We start from the raw sequence: 22,313 nt of genomic DNA, 5'->3' as shown, positions 1-22,313 counted from the left end.
TTTACAGATCCAAAAATATAGTAAACAGCAAAAATGATAAATGCAAAGGAAGAAAACCAAACCATATATAGATGCATCATAGTCAAACTGCTGAAATCTAAAATTAAGGAGGAAATGATGAAATTACATAGAGAGTGAGAGGATAATACAAATGAAAGTGGAGTTTTCACAAGAAACAATATAATAATATCTTTAAAGTTAAAGGGATGGGGAACAAAACTAAAAAACAACCAAAACACTGTCAACCAGAATTCTGTATCCATAGAAATTATCCTTAACTGATAAAAGTGAATAAGAAATTTTTAGTTAGACAAAAACAAGAGACCCTTGTTACAAGACATTGAAAACTTAAGAGTCCGAAGGAATCAGAATACCAGAAAGGCTTAAAAATAATCAGTGTATATAATGCATATAATCTGTATGTATATTTTGATATTGCAGACTGTATAGTTTAACTTTATCACTGAAAAGATGGTGGAAAATTCCTTGATATTAAAAGTATTTATTTGATGCAGAACAATGAGCAATGAGACTTATTGAGTTATATTTGCTTTTCTATTATATTTATTATATTTCTTTCTTCTTTTTTGCTCCTTTCCTTCTGTTTTTTTTTTTTTTTTGAAATGGTGTCTCACTCTGTTCCCTAAGCTGGAGTGCAGTGGCACAATCTCGACTCATTGCAACCTCCACCTCATAGGTTCAAGTGATTCTCCTGCCTCAGCCACCCAGGTATCTGGGATTACAGGTACCCGCCACCACACCCAGCTTATTTTTGTATTTTTTGTAAAGACGGGGTTTCACCAGGTTAGCTAGGCTGGTCTCGACTCCTGACCTCAAGTGATCCGCCCACCTTGGCCTCCCAAAGTGCTGGGATTACAGGTGTGAGCCACCGCGCCCAGTCTGCTTCTCTATTATATTTCTCATTTGAGAAGATATCATCAAATAATATATTAAGACGTTCTCTTCCATTATATAGATTAGGGCCAAACATTTCTTATGTTTGTGTTATAAGATAGTCCCTAGTTTTATATTTCAATGCAAGTGGGTCGAAATAGCACTGATTTATTTTTTTACTTTATTTAAAGATCCTTTCCCTTATTCAGAGCATTATATGATTTGCATTTTTTAAAAATAAAGGCATATTGCTACTGTTTTTGGTTTTATAGTGCGTGATTTAATTTCACAGCATATAAACTGGAGCACTGAGAAGAATGCTGATATTTTGTTTTGGGTGGATAGAATTGCTAAGTCTTGGAAGAAATGTTCCAAGATTGGAACATGGAATGTTCTAGGTTGGAAGAAATGTTCCACTTGGATTAATTTACCTGTTTTTTCCTTCTGCTCTGAAAAGAAACTGTATGTTTGTAATTAATTAACCTTGGCTATTTAGCAAATGAATTCAAAATATAAGGTTAGCAGGTTAGCTCTTACCAAAATCACTTAATGCCAATCAATTTTGCTTAACAAATTGATACAAGATGAGCCTAATTTTTAATTTTTTTGGCTTAGAATCATCGCATAGACTGTTAAACTACATTCATAACTTTGTCTCCATTATCTTCCTCCATTAGCTTTTATCAGGCCATTGCTTAACAACTGGTCTTTGACATATTGTGCATATTATTAATAGTTATGACATTCTACACTTCAGGAGCCTTTTAGGATTGCTCTAAACTTTCAGGCAGAAGCGGTCTCACAGCAAACCCCTGTATTAATTTTTTTTTAATTTTTCTATTTTTATTTATTTATTTATTTATTCATTCATTCTGAGATGCAGTCTCACTCTGTTGCCCAGGCTGGAATGCATGGAATGCAATGGCAGGATCTTGGCTCATTGCAACCTCTGCCTCCCTGATTCAAGTGATTCTCGTGCCTCAGCCTCCGAGTAGCTGGGACTACAGGCGCCTGCCACCATGCCCGGCTAATTTTTGTATTTTTTGTAGAGACAGGGATTACACCCTGTTGGCCAGGCTGGTCTCAAACTCCTGACCTCAGGTGATCTACCCACCTTGGCCTCCCAAAGTTCTGGGATTACAGGCATGAGCCACCATACCCGGCCCAACAGCTTGCAGTATGCAATACGGATATTAGTTAGTAATCAATAGGTGGCTAAAATGAGAAATCTGTGCTCAGTAGAACAGGATTTTCTTATAAATCTCAAAAACTTTTAGATAATACATCTTAAAACTGGGTGCCAACATTATGCCAATCCTTGTTCTCTCTTCTCCCCTCCACTGCCCACTAAGCAGATGGCTTCAAGCCCACAGAACTGTGCCCTGCTGCACTCCACTAATGACCTTATTGTCAGGTCTCTTTATCTTCTGGGGACAATGTCACCACTAGGAATTGTGTAGTTTACAAAACACATAAAAAGCCCTTTCCCGAGAGGTGAGAAAAAACTGAACTCCAGCTCAGGCTCTGCTCTTTATGGGAACAATTTTGTTCCTATATTTTTTTTTTAGCCTGGAGGGAGAGCCTTTCTCCAATTCTTGCTGTGCCCTCCATATGGTTTAGCTATGGACCATTCAGTGGGCACATGGGATTTTGGTATAATAAAAACACTTTCAATTTCTTACAGAACGCTGCAGTAAATTAATAAGTATATTAACTAAAGGGGTATCACCTACCTTGGAAAGGCAAGTCAGTACATATGAGACTGTCATCAGAATCCTTGACAAAGAAAGGAAGAGCTGGACATCATCATATCACTATACTTACAGAAACTCGAAATGACATTTATTCAAAGTGGCTGTGATACAAAGCAGGTACCATGAACTGGCCTTATTAGGCAGCTCCCTGAATAAGCTTAAACTCAGAGGAGAGAGAAAGGAACTGACTTGGAGTCTAAGATTTTAGTTAGATGATTTTCCTTTTATGAGTTTGGTTTCTTATGGATTGATTATATTTTTGAGTTATAGTGAACAAGTAAGAATGTTTGCTTTTCTAATTAGTCCTCATTTTACAAATGTGCAATGTTTTCTACAAAAGTAAAAAGCTTTTCAGAAAAACAAACACACCATACACATCAATTGCACTGATTTCTCCAAAGCTTACTCTGAACCTGGCATGATTCAGAATTGTGTCCTCGATGCAGTAGTTCTTTCCTTAGAACTCAAAATCTTAGCTGTCAGAATTCCCCTGAACTCATTAAGACTCATTTGTCTCTGTCAGTGACATGTTCTCTAGAGTCAGTTCATGCCACCTGCTTTGTCTCACAGCCACTTTGAATAAGGGCAGTTTACAAGAGAAAAGAGAACCTATTCCTTGGAATGTATTGTATCTCAAGGAATTACATAAATTTTTCTTCACAAAGTTCCATTTGCAAGGAAAAGTGCAGGTTAAAGGCTGCCTAAATAAATTAAATGGTGCATAATAAAAATATCCTTTCTATAAAAAACTCAACTCAGAATACTGTACACTGGTTCAAATGAATATAGTGCAGAGATTCTGACCACTGTCTTTAGCTGAAGGAAAACAAATACTGTAGGATAATCTCTTAATACTCAGTTTATAAGTGCCTTAGTACCATATGTTGTAAATAAACATATATAAAACTCTGATTATTTGCTTTAGTTTAAGGGTAGATTTTGCCTCATTCCAAGAATAGATGATAGAATGAACATACTTAAAGCCATGTTACATAATTATGATTTCTCTCAGTTTAGTTAAAAAATTGACTGTAAATGATTCTTATGTTATAATTGGCTATATTTTACAATAACAAATTTTTAATAGCTTAATATTAAATGTTAGAAATCACATTGTTTTCTAAAATTATAGTAAACTAACAAAAATGTCCCATCGAAGGCTGCTAGAATGATCAATGTTATCTTGAAACATTTTTGTCTGCTTAAACATAAAAGCAATAAAATATTGTAGCTTCACATTTCTATACTCTAGAACATGACCACAATTGTTTTAGACTCTGTTTTATTAAGAATAATAAGATTTGTGGTCCTTGCCTTTGAAGAGCCTACAGTCTAGTGGAGTAAATTGTATTTAACAAATAATTAATATGAGGCAAGTGCTAAAAATCATATGAACAAAGTGTTATGGAAACAGAGGAGAGAGAGATTAATTATGACGAGGAAAAGCATCTCAGAGATGTCTTTTGTTTGGTTGGTTGTTTTATTTTTATTTTTATTTTTATTTTTGAGACATAGAGTCTTGCTCTGTCACCCAGGCTGGAGTGTAGTGGTGTGATCTCGGCTTTCTGCAACCTCTGCCTCCTGGATTCAAGCAGTTCTCCTGCCTCAGCCTCCTGAGTAGCTGGGACCACAAGTGCACACCGCCACGCCCAGCTATTTTTTTTTTTTGTATTTTAGTAGAGACAGGGTTTCACTGTGTTGCCCAGCCTGGTTTCAAACTCCTGTGTTCAGGCAATCCGCCCACCTCGGCCTCCCAAAGTGCTTGGAATACAGGTATGAGCCACCATGCCAAGTCTCAGAGATGTCATATTGGAACATATTAAAAAAAAAAAAAATGGCAGAGCCTACAAAGTAAACTACAAGATGAAAGCTATTCTAGCACACACACAAAAAAATCAGAATGACAGAATTATATGCTTGAGGTACTGGCAAGTGTGTCTGACAGAGGGTCCATATGATGAAGAAAGGGCAAGATAAATTAAAGGGGAAGGGAACTAGGGGCTCCTTACGCTGCACAATGGCTACTGAATTGTATTCTGAGGACAACAGAGGGTGTTCTTTAAAAACATGGGACTAGTAGAGTACCAGGATCAGATTTATGGACAAAGATAACCTTGAAGGCATTACAAAGACTCAATAATGGCAATAGCAACAGAGGAGTCTGAAGTGAGCAGAGTCCCCTATTTCAGTGGGAAGGCTATTTCAAAGCCCCAAACAAAGAGAGTAGGAGTAGTAGAAGGAGGAGGTGTGAAAAAAGAACAGAACAAATAAGAGAAACATTTAAGAGGTAGGAATAACAGTGCCAGTTCAAAGGGAAGAGTCAACAAGAAGAAAAATTTATCAGGGATTATTCAGTTTCACTGTTGCCATAGATTATTTATGTGAAACAACTGAATTTGGAGTAGAAGTAATGATACAATGGTAAGCATGACCATTATTGCTATTTTTTATGTGATGATTTTTTTTTTTTTTGTATGTGTGTGTATGTGTGTTAGCATTTCTTTAATTTTACATCAAGAAACTATACGCCATATTTCTTGGCATTTATATCCAAAATTCCATTTTTAGAAAAACCTGTATACAACTACCACCATTAGTCTTTTTGTCTATCCTTGCTTCTTTTCCCAGCTGTATCCAGGCTGTCTGGGTAACTCCTGTTGTTGAATTGTTATTAGCTGTGTGACCTTGGGAAAGACATGGAAATTGGTCTATTCTGTCATTTATGTTACCTGTCAAATGGTTATATTAATGATAGAATCTACCACATAGAGTCAGTGCAAAATTTAAATTAGTTAACATGCAGGAAGTGCTTAGTTTATTCACTTTTTGGAAAATGGAAATTAATTAAAGTTAAACTTTATTATTTTCAAAGGTCCTTACTATGAGCATGAAGAGTATTCTTTATATCATAATTATCTTGGAAGCCAAGAACTTAAGAGGTTCATTAGCTAAAATTTTACTCAAAAATACTTGTTCTTAGAATTCATATTAGGATTCTGTAACTGTGAAACATCATGAAATGCCTAATGTATACTCCTTACTAATTGTGTAATAGCCAATAGTTTTTGCCACTCAAAAAACACCATTTATTAAAAAAAAAAAAAAATCTAGCTTTTTCCAAACAGAGATAATTGGGTAAAATTAGAGATGCCAGTTTCTTTAGAGAATAATTTCTTCTCTACACAGAAATATTTACTTGTTCTTTCAAATAGACATACCTATTTTTCACTTATCATGTTAAAATGCTCCAAAGCACTTAGTATGTGAATATATATAAGATGATCATTTCCCCAAACCCACAAAGTGACATATTTAAAAATTTAAATTTGCTCAGGTTTACTGAAAGCTAATTTTGTGTTGCTGTTGTACAGTGTGACTTACAGCAGGCTTCTGTTTATTTTTGTTTTAGTGTGTTCAGTGCTGTATGATTTACAAAGTGTTTTCAAACATGAGTTAAGCCCATGATTTAGGAGTGACACCTGATTTGCCTCACTGCTCTGAAAAAAAGAGCTGAGAAGCAAAATCCTTCCCTGGTTACAGATTCCATAATCACTGGAGTCAAAACTCAACCCAAATTCTCTGACTTTTAGGTCAGTCTTGCTTTGTTTGCAGCATTTTGTACTAATTCGTCTCTATTATGTTTGTTAACAGAATAGACATAGAAATACAGATAAGAAGAAATTAAATATGTGAAGAAACAGGAAAATCCAGAAGCACTCTACGTATCTGTATTATGAGGAATCTAAAATAACCACAAAATACTGCAAAACTGTCACATCTATAATTTATCACCTTTGGTTTGGGAAAATTTGGCAAATTTGTAGAAAATATTAAAGATAAACCCAGTTTTGAAAACAAAGAGATTTATAATTGATTATTTGCAATTGATGGTGCTGTAAAATTGCAAAGTAAAGCTTCTTAATGAAACATCAAAAGTGATTGACAGCTGTGGGGAATACTAGATTTCCTTAAGACCTTAACTTTTCAGAAAATCTTTATGTTCATCTGTTTTTAAATTCAAGTGGGTACTTTTCATTTTGTGCATTTTAATTTGGTATTCTGCCAAAGATGCCATTTGTATTTGATCAAAATGACTTGGTTTCTACACACTCCTCATTTCTAGATTTTTCCAGAGTCATCATTAATTTCTAATGCCTTCCCTGCAGATTACACAATATTTCCTTATTACTTTGACATATTTTAGGTGAGCAGGAGCCTGCTTTTCAGATAAAATACATCGGACAGACTCACTATTAGAATAAACCTCCACCAAGAACTTATGCTAGTTTCTACTTCTTAATTGTTTAATGAAATCATGAAAATTGGGCTTTACCTGGGCTCTGATTTGCCTTCATTATTTATTATTTACCTAATTAGGGACTAATTAACTCATAAATATTGAAAGAATAAAGTGGTGAGGTGATGGAGGGAGACAGTGTATTCTACTTTCCTTTCAGTTAGTGTGTAGTAAAACAAAAACGTGTTTAGGAAAGGGGTTCTCGGATACATTGAACCAGATAAAAGCAATATGTTAATACATCACAGTGAACTTCTTTTTCTTCTTTATGCTGAGTGAAAAAGGATCTTGAGAACTTTAAAAAGCATTAATGCCACTAGAATGAAGGAAGAAAATACCTGCTTTTTATTTTAAAGCTCAAAAGTAGATGCCAGTCTTTACTGTGTTTTAATTCATCATAAGAGTAGGATAGTTCTTGCCACATTTATCTCTATTAAACTTTTGAATTCCATAAAGCTAATGGCAACTTCACTACATTCTACTTGTCTTTACTTTTTTAATCGTGCCTGTGATCTTTAATTATTTGGCAATTAGATTTGCCTTTAGAACTTATACTTTCAATTTTAATGCCATGGTCTATATTTTTCTTATCATTGAGACTCAAAATCACATGCAAAGACATTTTGGAAGAATTATCTTGTCAGAGTTCATAGATTTTGAAGATAGTGTGGGGTTTAAGGCAAAATTTGGAAAGATAATTTTTGGGGGGGTGTCTTTCTGTTTTCTCTTTTTGGATATTTTTGCTTATATATTTTTAAGATTTATTAAGCAGCATGAGCTTTTGGAAGGTTACTTCATCTCCTTGAGATCTGAATTCCATATTGATAAAACTGGTATTATGATGTCTGCTTTTCCCTTAAGTTTTTCCAAATAATCAAAAATCAAAATGAAAAATTATTTGTCAGAAGTGATATTAATCAAAATATGTATCAACCAGTAAAACTCAACAATGAAAACTACTTGGTTTATAGTAATGGCGCATACAGGCTACTAGACAGCCCTAGGGTGAAATGCTTACTATATAACTCTGAAACACTAAACATATGAAATATAAGCTATTAGTTATATTATTTATAAGATATTAATAGATGAGTCTCAGAACAGAGAACCTTAATTTATAAGGACACATCAGTAATAGTGGGATTTAGGGAAGTTAGGTCAGACAGATATTTGAAGGAAAAGTATTCTTCCAGAATATATTATTGTATCAGATTGCTTAAAAAGTTCATCTTTTGATCTACTATGTTTGAGAATACTCTGAGAATAAAGATTTTCATTGCTTACCCTAAATATACTTACAATATTAAGACACTAGAGTAGCCCCCCTTCTATTGGTAAAGAAATAAATGGGGCCGGGCGCGTTGGCTCAAGCCTGTAATCCCAGGACTTTGGGAGGCCGAGACGGGCGGATCACGAGGTCAGGAGATCAAGACCATCCTAACCAACTAGCTAACATGGTGAAACCCCGTCTCTACTAAAAAAAATACAAAAAACTAGCCGGGCATGGTGGCGGACGCCTGTAGTTCCAGCTACTCCGGAGGCTGAGGCAGGAGAATGACGTGAACCCGGGGGGCGGAGCTTGCAGTGAGCTGAGATCTGGCCACTGCACTCCAGCCTGGGCGACAGAGCGAGACTCCGTCTCAAAAAAATAAAATAAAATAAAATAAAATAAATAAATGGAACTAAAGCAAACTTATTGATTTTATTTTTATTTTAATATTTATTTTCCCCTAGGACTATAGAGTATTCTTGGGTTAAAAAAAAAAAAAAAAAAAACGCCCTAAATTTAAAATCAGACACAGTTTGGTTTAGATCCCATCTCCATCATTACCGGTCATGTCACCTTCAGAAATTTAAACCACTAAACATTTATTGACTCTGTACTATATTCCATACAAATGAAAATATATATAAAAAAATAATGTAACATGTTCTCTCTGCCTTCAGTCCCTCACGTTCTATTCAGAGGGATAGATGAGAAAAGAGACATTTAAAATGTGAGGGAAGCTTCTGGGCTCAAAAGAAGAGTGTCTATCTTAGTCTTTGTAGGAAAGGAAGTGAATGTCAGTGTGTATGAGAGAGACAGAGACAGAGAGAGACAGAAAGAGAGAGAGGAGAGAGAGAGAGAGAGAGAATGAGAATCATGGGCAGAGAAGGAAAGAAAGGAAAGATTTCTGATAGACAATTGAAACCCAAAATAGTTCATAGACATTTTAATTCACTTCCCTTTCCTTCTTTGCAAATTGGAGGAAATAAAATGGAGCATACCTCTGTGTGGCAGGGGTAATTAATCTGATAACATGCTATAAGCTTCTGTGACTGAGCATGGTAGCTTGGCTCAGAACAGACCAGAACCTAAAGCAAGAATTACAATATGACTGTAAGTGTCTGAGAAGGAAAGCTCAAGTGGACTGGCAGTACAGGAGAGGTTGACATGAAATCCCCAGCTCTAGGCCCCAGGAGAAGGAAATCTAGCTTACTAGTTGCACTGTGTATCTGAAAGATAGGAGCAATGGAAAAACCAAAATAAGTGATATCTCTAGAAAAAAGGATTTCTCCAAACCCAAGGTTCAGAACAAGTAGTTATCCTCAGAACACACTTTGGCTGGGTCAATAGGCACAGATGAGACAGGAAACTAGTTTCGGATAGAGGAAGTAGTGGGATTGGGACAGATAAGAGACAGGTAGAGAGTACAGGACCTGAAAGTCACTAGACAGGTTATCAGGATGAAAAGTGCATGAAAGCCGAAGGCCAGTGGCTGAAACTGGAATCAGTGTGAAGTAAACAGTGGCCACTCACTGTTGTCTCCCAGGGAGTTTAGCCAAATCTCCCTTATCCTACCTGTGCAAGATAAGCACTAGTATAGAAACTCAAAGGAGGAGCTCAAATGACCTCAATAGTGGGAAACATGGTTGAAAAAAACTAGGAATTAAAATCTGCTATTTTATAGTAAATTTTTTGATTTACTGAAAGTTAGCCGACATGTCTTAGTCAATCTGGGCTGCTCTAACAAATTACCACACAGTGGGTGGATTATAAATAACACACATTTATTTTTTGCAGTTGTGGAGGGCAGGAGTCTAAGATCAGGGTGCTAATAACATGGTGAGGTTTTGGTGAGGGGCCTCTTTTGGCTTGCAGACTGCCAACTTCTCACTGTATTCTCACCTGGTGGAAAGAGAAGGGGTTAGAAGGGGTTAGCTCTCCTTTTTTTCTTATAAGGACGCTAATCCCATTATGAGGGCTCTATCACCTTGACCTAATTACTTCTCAAAGCACTCACCACCTAATACCATTGTATTGGGTGTTAAGGCCCCAGCATATGAATTTCAGGCACATAAACATGCAGTCCCTAAGAAGATGTAGACTAAATAATATAATGAGCACTGGGGCAGAGCAGTGTAGCAGTGGACTTAAACCATACCATATGTAGGTGACTAATTCGGTAGGCTGGAGAAAATCAATTTCTCTCTCATCCTCCTATTTCTCATTTGCAGAATGGAGCAATAATGTTTACTTGAACTTAGTTTGAGGTAATCATAATTTTCAACATTTAATTTACTTTTTATTTATTTGTTACTTCTTATTTTGTTCTTGTTTAGAATAGAATTTAAAGAAGCAATTGGATTCGTACAGATGTAATATCTTAAATAGTATATAAAATAATTCTTTTTTGTCTTCGTTTTATCATTATACTTACTTGATGTAGATATTGAACCATTTCTAAATTAAAGGCAAAATTAAATGTTGCCCAATTTTTCTTTGTATATTCATTGCAGACAAAGATAGTTTTCTTTTACAAGTTTAATTTCATACAAAGAAACTATAATAATTTGTATGTTTGCTTTTTAAGGTAGGAAAAATCTTACCTTGATTAAAATTAGGATACTAAGTGTTCATTTTTTTAAACAATTTTTTTTCAATTTGCTAATGAAAAGAGACTTACATTTTAAGGATTTCTACTAAGTCAGAGTATATTTTAGATAAAACTGCAGACAATTTAAGCAAGATTAATTTTTGTTTCAAATTACATTTCCTTCTAAATTATTGTAGGAGTATAGTACTGATGAATGTTTATATGTTGAGATTGATGCTGAGGGCATTACTGTGGTTTCATTGTGCACAGGTTTGAAACTCAATGCGTAATTTAATTCAAATCAGTAAATCTGACACTAGTTTTTCAGATGGTGATTTTGAACAAAGGTTTTAATGATCATTTCTATAACCTATGAAAGCGATAACATACATTTAATTATTTACACAGTAAGGTTAAGTGTATAGCTTAAAATGAAGCTGAAGGTAATAACAGCAAAAGTTAATTCTGTATACGTGACTTTTTTTTAACAACTTAGGGGAATAAAATTAAAAATACTGTTAAGAAAGTACATTTCTATATTTTAAAAAAGTGGAATAAAATCAAGGTTTCTAACTATTGGTTATTATCTAAGATACATGACTATTAGGTAAGAAACAGAAACATACAGTTGAATAAAATTTCAAAGTCGTTTATAGTGTTTTAAAATTTAAGAACAATTTAAACTGAGTAAATCAATCTCATCCATAACCAGTAAGAGTCTAGAATATTCTTAAAACCTTCTGAGTTTTAGTTAAATTGAAAGTCTTTACCCTAATGCTCTGTGAAATTATTCTACCAAAGATAATAATTCCCTTAATAACATAGCTGATTAATGATTAGTGAAAACTGCTGGGCTATATCTTTGCTGATGAGTTAAATTATATTGCTGTTTAATATTTAGACCACATTAATGGAACTCCTTGCTGTTATGGGTTAATTTTATCCCCTCCCTGCAAAAGATATGGTGAAGTATTCAACCCTAGTACTTCAGAATGCGACCTTATTTGGAAATAGGATCAACACAGAGGTAATCAGTTTAAAATGAGGTCATTGGCATGGGACCTAATCCAGTATGACTGGTATCCTTATAAAACGGTTTGATTTGGACACAAAGACACAGATGAAAGAAGGGAAGATGAAGTGAAGAGACATAATGCCATCTACAAGCCAAGCAATTCCTGAGTCTACCAGAACCTAGGAGAGAGGCATGGGACAGATTTTTCCTCATGGACCTCAGAGGAAACCAACCTTACTGATACCTTGATATCAGACTTCTAGCCTCCAGAACTGTGATACAATAAATTTCTGTTGTTCAAATCTATCTAGTTTGTGGTACCATAGCCCTTGGAAACTAATACACTTTCTCTGTGGCTTCCTGTTAAGTTTGGTCAATGGGAGGCGCCAGAACTTAGGAGAAGAGAAGGTTGGAAGGGAGTTCAGAGCCTTTGTTTTCTTGGTTCCCTCTTTGCAAAGAGGGTTGGTTTCACTCTCCTTTAGGGTGCTCTCTCTCTCTATTTATCTTCTTTGGATTCCTGAAGCTCTTTTTTTGTCTCTTCAGGTCCAAGTGTTAAAGGGCTCCCTGATGGTACAAGCCTCAGAGATCTATGTCATCTCTTACTAACTCTTTCCCAAACCCTTTAAAATAATTAAAAACAAACAAACAAACAAACCTCTTAGGAAAGTATCTGGTTTGCATATGACATGCTTTTCTTGGCAGGGCCATGACTGATACAGCATCTCTCTTCTAAAAGAGACTTGTTTATCCTTTATGCTACTACTGTACATTGTACATATGATAACACTTATATTATAATGACTTGCCTGAGTAGTATGTCTTTTCATCTATAAAAGAAGTTCCCTGAAGCTGCTTATTCTCCATTGTAAAACCAGCACCTTATACAGGCTCTGCCGTAATGTAAGTCCTCAATATATACTTATTGAATGAATGCATAGATGAATGTTTATTTTTAAGATGCTGCTATATACTGCTTTGTCCACAAAAGAGAAATTTTGGATAGTTAATAAAATAAGCATCATAGAATAATATTAAAATTAATATGTAACGAAATTCAAAAGATAATAGGGTCAGGGAAAGAAAGTGAATGTGAAAATAAGATTAGTACATGAAATATTATAATTTACAACGTACTGGCACTAGGTGGATGACAAATACAGTTCTGTGCTTTGTAACAGACAATGGGAAGGCTAAATGAGACAAGTTGCATAAATCAGTGTCTATAAGTTAAATACAAACCAATTACTAGGTGATGTACACATATTCCAAAGACTGAGACTGGAGCAGTTGCAAATATTAATTTCCAATGAATCCCCACGAAGAGATAAGCATGTCATGCAATGAACAATGCTTTCAATATGCTCCTACAGATAATTAAAAATGAGTTTCATAGGAAGTTTTTGTGCCGTATTTCATATGACCAATGTAGTAATGCCCAAATAATGTTCAGTAAAGATTACTCTAATGGGAGCAGGCTAAGCAAAACAATATAGATGAGATGCTGTGACAGAATGGACTAACCGAAGCACATATATGTGAACTGCTTGTACTTTTGATAATATATCAATGTCCATAATATCTTTATTCATAAATGTTATACATACATATTATTTTTATCCACTAAGATTTTGATCAGTATTTTGTGGCAATGAATTCAAGTCTTACAGGTACTAAGAATGCAGATAACTATTGTTAACTCTTATGGGTAAACACATGTTTTTATAGAAAGCCAACCTAATTATTAGGTAAACATCACCTATAAATATTTTTAACTACCTGGCTAAATTTATTTTATGTTTAACAAATAAGAGCTAAAATGGTTTTATATATATATATACACACACACATAAATTTTAAAATGAATGAATACAGCAAGTTTGTAAAAGACAGGAAATAAAATTTTCCTTTTGGTCCCTCCTAGATTTTCCAAGACAGGTTTCAATGAATAATGAGATTCAATGAATAATTGAAATAGCTGATATTGGAATGAAAGGCATTATTGAATAAACAGTTTTTAAAAAATTGATGTGATAAAATCTGACACCCCACATACATTTCTTTTTATTGACTGAGGGGGAAAACATGTCAGTGGGAAGTAAACACAATACTCACTGCTTGTCCTTTTGAGAAAACTACACCTTGTTTTTTCTCAAAATATTACAAATTCAATGTCACAGATCCCAGCATGTAAAAAGTAGAACTACTATGGCCTACTTTTCGGACTTCTCTACTAACAAATTAGCAGGCCTCTAGAAAGGACAATGTGTGTATGTTTGTCTGTTTGATTTAGAGTATTTCCTATACTTATCAATGTAAACAATAAACACAGTTTTCAGGATCCACAAGCTTCTCTCAGTCTTACCTGATCATCTTCTTGAACTTCTTACGATAGTGGTCTGTGATCTTCTCATTATCTTGATTAGTTAGGAGGAGAAAACTCAGATTCTCATTTCCCAGTAGCCAGACTTTTTTTTCTTCAAGTGTAAGCATTAAATTTCTTCTAATAAAATTGGCTATGATTCCTATAATTAATATGGCCATAATTTATGCTACCATAACTTGATTTTGATGGCCCTCTTTTTGTTCTGGCAATCAGCCACCAAAATGGTCTTAGTGCCCTCTGTGAAAATTATATATATTTGTTTTAAATTTTATATATTTTTATATATATATATCATATTTTATGTGTGTATAAGTACCTTTTATATCAGTACCTTTGGGCTGCTGAGATCTCATATGAAGGCATTTTTAAACTGTTTTTTTTTTAGCTTGGAAACCTCCGTTGTTTTCTGGACAGTAATACAGTTTTCTAATTTCTTCAGGTTTACGTTTTGCTCCCCATGTGCTAAGATTCCCTTCCCTCTTTTCAACAAATTACTGGCTGAAAGTACTTCACGATCTAACTGTATTCTTTCTGTTGTTTTCTGATGAATAATGATCCCCAGGATGAATTTTTCATTTGTTCTAATCTTTCTTCACATGCCGTTTTGATTCTCTTCAGCCCCTGAAGGAATTGTCCATAAAATGGTCTCTTCCAGCAGGGTCACAATATTTACGTCCTTGGGCCTTCTCCTAAGGCTGCACATATCTTAGGTTTCCTGCACTCTCAATATAACATGCTTATCTCATTCCAAGTTCTGCTTATCTTACTCAGACCCACAGTCATCCCTGTGCCATCAGGAGATTTTTCTGAGTAGTCAGCATGATCCTGCCAGTCCTAGGATCAGGCTGCCATACCATCATGCCCAGGAGCTGACATCTTGAACAATGTGGGGAGACAAAATTTGTTTACTTCAATGAGATAACTAATAAGTTAACACATCTATAATATATGGGACATCATATGAAGAACATCATAATTTTAAATGCATAATGGACTCTGGCTCTAATAAGACAGAGACATGAGTTTAAAGAGAGGCCTCTCATACTGCTAGGTAGATATAGAATGATGGAATGCCCAAAAACAAAGATTTTGCCCACAACAATTTAGGGTCTACTTTGATGCAAATAAATGATTGATATGCCAAATGTTCTACATCATAGACTATGGTTTCTGTAATCTGAAGTGATGTAACCGCTTGGTAAATGCTCTAAGATAAAGTTGTTTCAATCTATCACTCTGGGCAAATTAATAAATTAATTTATACTTTGCATCTTTTAGCTGTGAGCCAGTTAAATGCGAAATGTCATCAACAACAATTGATTGCTTCAATTTTAACATTCATTTATCCGAAATTCTTATTTCTGACAAAATTTCGGAGGGTGTATCAGTAGATATTGCAGTGGACTACATACAACAAGTAACTTATATTACAGTAGCTAAAAATTGATTTTTGATTTGCTTTTTCCAAATAAAGAGAAGTCCAAAGATAGGCCATAAGAAGCTGGTATGGGGATAACATCATTTCATTAGGGATATTATCATCTCCTTTTAGCTTACTTTGCCACAATTTTCAGGTTGTGGTTCTTGTCCTTATTTTTACAAGATCTCTGCTGTAATCCAGGTAGCTTTTTCTTCAAAAAGAAGAAAATATGAAGAACCAATGGTAATAGGGTATAGACAATTTGAGTCGGCCTCCTTGGAAGCTCAAAGCCGATACTTTGACTGACATCACATGGACATTTCTATTTAAAAGGGTGGGTGGGAAATATAGATTTTTATCTGGGCAATGTTCTGACCCCAATGAAATCATGTTTTTTTTTTTTTTTTTTAAGGGGAAATTGGGAATACAGTCTCTGCCACAGAAGATCAGATTTGAGGCTATGTGATAATGTATATTTAGGAAAATATCTTTTTATTTTCTACAATATGAATGTATGTACAAATATTTATACATGTATATGTGTGTGTATGGTGGGGATCAAAGGAAAGCATGAAACAAACTCATCCGAAAACAGAATCAATTTATTAATAAAGAAGTAAAAAAAAAGAAGTAGTATGAATGCCTCATGAAGTATTAAATTAGTTCAAAAATATTCAAGTAAAATCTGGATGTTTTTTGTCATGAGTTTCTTACACTAAATACCCTAAACAGGTTTCAAATTAATTCCATGAACATTCGCCAAATCTGTATTCTGTTCATGGCTTTATTGAAAAGGGTTCCTCTACAGGTGGATTCTGAGAGATGGGTAGAAATTCCAAGCCGAGGCAGGATGAGGCCAAGATCACTTCAGTGTGGTCAGATTAACAAGCAAGAATGAATTTTGGGAAGGTTGGTTTTTGGGTAAAGAATGCTTAAACGTTGAGGTAGAAATAAATGTAAAATTTTTGAAAAATAGAATTGGAACTACTTATACCAGGTTTTGAACTCGGCAAGAAATTTCGTCCTAATTTTTATTTGAAAAGTAGTCCTTAAAGGTTTTGAATTACATGATCAAGTCAGTATTTTAACAAGATTTTCTGGCTACTGCCAGATTGTGGGATTGGAACAGAGAAATATTGGAAGAGACTGTTTTGGAGGTTATTTTCATGATTCAAATAAGGGATGATGGTGGCAATAATGAAATATTAGGAAAGACAGCGCAATGTATTTGAGGTAGAATTTTAAAAGTAAGGATACTATTTCCTAATAATGTTAAATAATATCATTATGTTTTTAATCAGAATTCATAGGATATATGGATATATAAATTGTTATGGCTTTTCTAAACTCAGAAATTAAGGAGAAGAAATTTTGATAAATTTCATTAAATGTATTCTAAGACTGTCCATTGGTCTTAGGATATTCCCACTGTTAGCCTTTCTTTGACATATAGTTTCTATCCTATACCTTTCAGGGAACAATTAGCAGGTGAAAACTTATCAGCAAAGAAAATAACAAGAGGTTGATCAGTGCTTGATGTTTTCTTTTTGTCCCTTGGTATCCCTTTAATTTTGGACAGTTTATGTCCTTTTAAAAATGTTTATCATTATGGAAATTCTTGCAAATTTCTAAATTTCATGTATCTACCTTAATGTGGTTCTGAAATCTATGATGCTTTATAGATAATGGGGCTATAGCCACAGTCCCCAACTTTTTTGGCACTGAAGAGTGGTCTCATGAAAAACCATTTTTCCACAGTCAGGGGTCGGGGGATGGTTTCGGAATGAAACTTCCACCTTACATCATCAGGCATTAGATTCTCATAAGGCTAACATGCAACCTAGATTCCTTGCAAGTGCAGTTCACAATAGGGTTCACGCTCCTATGACAATCAAATGTCACTCCTCTTCTAAAAGGAGACAGAGCTCAGGCGGTGCTTGCTCACCTTCCACTTCCAATGGGCCTTGCAACCCGGTTCCTAAACAGTCCAGGGACCAAAGCCAGTCCGGGCCTGGTCTATATAACTACTTAATCTAGCTTTGATAGTTTATACCTTTGAATGGAGTTTCCTTAATGTAGGTAAGAATTATCTTGATTCTATAATTTATCATGAGGAAAATGTGGTTTTTACATGTCTTTCATACCTTCCTGCACCCCTCCTTCCTCTTTAACATCATATATACTTTCGCATGAGCTCTCATTCCAGGCTTCTTCAGAATTATATGCATTATAATTTTACATTTTGTTTTATCATAAATAATTCCCTTCTCTAAAACAGAAGTAGGTAATAGATTTGATTCACTATTCTTTTGCAAAATTTAAATTTCAGTTACTTTCTGGATATATTTATGTTTACTGGTAATGCCAAAATCTAGGGGTTTTGCCATATGTGTATTGTGCATATTAATGCCCTATGGTTGTCTCCGAAATATAATCGACATTATGTTATAATGTTGTGTTTTTATGTATCTATATTTCACCAGAACTGTATATTATTAAAATATGGAGATGTACTTTATTCATTTTTAAAGTCGGGATCTGACGTGAGTTGGAACTTAGTAAATGGGTTGATAAATAAATACCTTTTTCTATTAAATATTACTTCACTCTATCTAAAACCTCATATTTGCCTTTCATTTCCATCAAGTTTACTTGTTTATATTTTGCCAAATCAAGCTTGCTTTACTTTAACTTGGTGCAACTGGGTAGTATTTCTAATCACATTTTGTATTTTCTCTTATCTTCTAAATTCCTCCGTATGATTCAGAGTATGCTTATATAGAATCTTTCCAACAATGTAACCATGGCTACTGTGGAATTCAGTGCCACACCTTGACCTGGGCATTGTCCTCTAGAGTAATATTTTTTAAAGAAAGCCAATTCAACAAATAAATAAATAAAAATATTCATAGGGCATGATTTTTACAAAATTATTTTCTTAGAAAAAAGTAGATTATGTAATCTACATTTAAATTATTGACTAGATGATTACCAATAAAATGATATTTTTATACATACTATTCTGTTAACAACTAGTTAGGTCTGGAAAGTAGCCCTGTGGGGCCAGCTTTCTAATATTTGAGACTGAAATTAGTTAATCCCTCAACTAGAACAAAAGTAAAAATATAAGTTACATCTGACATGAGTGCTGTTCAACTTGTTTTTTTAGCACTTTAGACTGCATTAACCATATCATATTCCAGAAGACAGGATCACTGGGTTTTCAGAAGACATTAAAGTGTTCCTAGCAAATAGCATTTTGGAAAAAATTATTTTGACTAGTGGAATATGTAAAATGAATTAAATATGATTGAAACACTTTTATTCTAAAATTTATGAGAGTTAAAATAGGGTTTTGTAAATAGAAAGTGATGATAGAAGGAGTCCATCTAGAAAAGCTGGCTAGTTGCTCACACAGAGACTTACAGGATGGTAGTAAGTTATATAAAGATAAATAGGGCCATGAACTAAATAGTACTTCCTTTTGTAGAACTTATTACATTGAGCATGATAACTTTTCAAGTAAACTTTTAATTTGTAATAGTTTTATATTTGCCAGAAATGTGTAAATATAGTTTTCATATTCTGTGCATAGTTTCTTCTATTTATTAACATCTTACTCTGATACATCTGACAAACTAATGAACTAATACTGATAGATTATTTTTAACTGAAGCTCACACTTTTATTAATATTTGCTTAGTTTTTTAGTCTAATGTCCTTTTTCTGTTCTAGGATCCCATCCAAAAACCACATTACATTAAGTCCTCATGTCTCCTTAGACTCCTTTTAACTAACATTTTCTCTGACTTTCCTTAATTTTTATGACCTTGACAGTTTGAAGAAGCTAATATAGAAAATGTAATTAAATCAGAGTTTGTCTGATTTTTGTATTGTTACAAAGGAGTTGTAAGTCTTTGGGAGAAAAGCCACAGAAATAATAAACCATTCTCTAATAGAACATTCATATCAAGGATACATTCTCTGAATATTACATATCATTGAAGTTAACCTTCCTCATCTGGATGAGGGTGTGCTTCTCAGATTTATCTATCATAATGTTTCTCTTCTTCTCCACTTACCATGGAAGGAAGTCACTACATGCAGCTTATACTTAATAGGTGGGAAGATTGCTCCATCTTCTTTAGGGAGTGAATCTATGTAACTAATTTGGAATTCTTCTGCACAGGAGATTTTTCTTCCATTTATCTCTTGATTCAATCATTTATTTATATTATAATGGACTCATGGAAATGTATTTTATACTTTGGCTTATATTCTAATAATACATTATTTATTTTCTTTCTTAACTTGTTTCATTTTTGGCCAGGGAGAGCTCATGGAGAATGGCATTAGAAATCATCATCTAGGTACTGGGTATACTAACTGCTACTGGAGGTGTTATTAACTTTTATAAAGTTAAATATTTATCATTAACCTAAGTAACTGCTTACATCATATTATCTACATGATGAAATTCAAACTCCATTAAAATGGGAGAAAGAGATTGCTAATTTCCCCCAATATTTATTTTCTATGGTGTTCCCTTTAATAGGACCACTAAATATTAGCTGGATATGGACACCAACAATAAACTCAACATTTCTAAGGTCCCTCAGAGTCAGATGTGACAGCTATTGAGAATGGGATATAACAGATATCATTAAGTAACTTCTTTTGTTCTTAAATGGAGGAGACATACCCTTCTACTCCTTTCTTCTTTTGCCCACCTGGAATGTGGATATGATGACTGAACACAGAGCAGTTTGACAACATGTTAGAATCAGGTCCTCATTCTTCAGTTAGTCATCACAACAGGACTGAGATGCCAAAATTTAAACAAGAGAGGCATAAAATTTTCTCTTCTAATCATTTTTCATTTAATATTTCCTGTCAAATCACACTCCAGCCTAATTCTATTTGGTATACCCACTTCAGATGATTATGTGTTCCAGACACTTACCTCTAATCAAATAAAGATTTATTAAGCATTCCCTGTGAGCCAGACTCTATAGTAGGAGCTAGGAAGGAATCTGAAAATGAACAAGTTAACAAGTCCCAGCCCTACTGAGGCGATACTGTAGTCATATAATAAAATGTTCCTGAACACTCAATTCAATTATTATGTCATATGCATATTCATGCTTCTGAAAAAAAAATGTTCTTTACTTCCTATTAACTGCCTGGAAATCTCATAATTGTTTAGGAAGACTCATCTGAACACTTACCTTTTGGGGGAAATTTTCTCTTATTTATGCATATGGTGTTAGTCACTCCTTCATATATGCTTCTGGAGAACCTACTACAAACTTTCAATCTTGATATCAAGTCATACCATTTTTTGAATAGACCATAAGCTCTTGAAGACAGGTTGTCTTTTCATTCAAGTGTTACTATGATTGGCCAAAATGATGTAGGATGTGAGGTGTTTGGTATAATTACATTTTGTTAATCTATATGGATGGTATTCCATTTGAGAGAGGATAATTTTAGCGTTTAATATCTGGGGAATTCCTTCTATTTATTCAGGTAGCAGGGGATCTAGATTAATGATCAGAAGTTTCCGTGATGATTTTTGGAATCAAAAACACAGCTTTGCTGTATGGCCTGAATGGTGTTTGAATGAGGCCTTGTGGGGCCTGAGGAATAATTACTTGTTCCACAACAAAATGTATTTCAATGATATTCTTTAAATTCTAAATTGCATCTTGTTATAGTGAAAAAAATTCCCTTGAAAATATTATAACAGCCACATACTGGATATATCTGTCAATAGCTCCAACATAGCCAGTCTCTCCTCTCAAATTAGAATATATCACTTTCTCCTAGTTGAACATGAGTTAACATAATTGGATTGGGTTTTGGGAACATTTTAAATGAAGTCCTATCTTTAAACACTGGAATCACACATGGCCCACTGAGATGCTCCTACTGTTGGAGGAACACAGAAACAGAAGATTCTGAACTTTCGTGAGTGCAGTTCATGCTCAACCTGCAGCATGTGGGCTTAGAATGTGGTGGTGACTGAAGTGTTCTGCACTATTCAAATGCTTTTTTTCCCTTTATTTTTATCTCCTCCTCAGCCTTTGAGCATATATAGTTGAATGTGTAAGTTTATAAACACATATCATCTACTTTATCATACAGCTCTACATAACCCAAAGAGCCTAAATGTGTCTAACTCCCTGGCACAACCAAATCTCTTGAGTTACTTTCACTTCTGAGATATTATGTGGCAATCTCTCTGCTCTGCTATGAGGTGCACTCCTATTTACAAATGAACAAGATCAATTTAGCAGAAAATGATACAATGCTGACATGTTAAACACCAACCTTACCAGTAATCATTTGTAATGATCAAAGAAGGAAGCTTGTTGTGTATTAGTCATGTTTAAGGGACTTGAAAGTAAGGAAAATCATTATTTTACTCATGTGCTTTGGGCACGGTAAGAACTTAGTAAATATTTGCAGACTTGGAAACAATAGTGGTATTTTTTACTAGCAGGCTGAATAGTAGGATAAACTGAATTATGGCAAATAAAAATGATGATGAAAACCATTTGTTCACCAGGCTTTGTTTGGCTTTCACAAGGTTTCAACCTGGAAGCCAAACCCTTGGGCACAGCTTTGTGGTTTTATCTGTTAGTTTATCAAACTAAATCATACAATATAGCCTACTTGCATCATCTGTTT

The 22,313-nt window shown here is 34.3% G+C and overlaps 1 protein-coding gene across 1 annotated transcript in view; it reads left to right on the top strand.

Annotated features, from left to right (window-relative positions):
• Positions 1 to 22,313, top strand: part of HCN1 (hyperpolarization activated cyclic nucleotide gated potassium channel 1) — a 437,736-nt gene that overhangs the window by 175,433 nt on the left and 239,990 nt on the right. The window lies entirely within an intron of this gene.

Source organism: Macaca thibetana, chromosome 6 (genome assembly GCF_024542745.1).
Source record: "Macaca thibetana thibetana isolate TM-01 chromosome 6, ASM2454274v1, whole genome shotgun sequence".
In the NCBI taxonomy this organism is placed as follows: Eukaryota; Metazoa; Chordata; class Mammalia; order Primates; family Cercopithecidae; genus Macaca; species Macaca thibetana.
The sequence above is the reverse complement of the archived record's forward strand: the minus strand, read 5'-3'. Positions and strand labels throughout refer to the sequence as shown.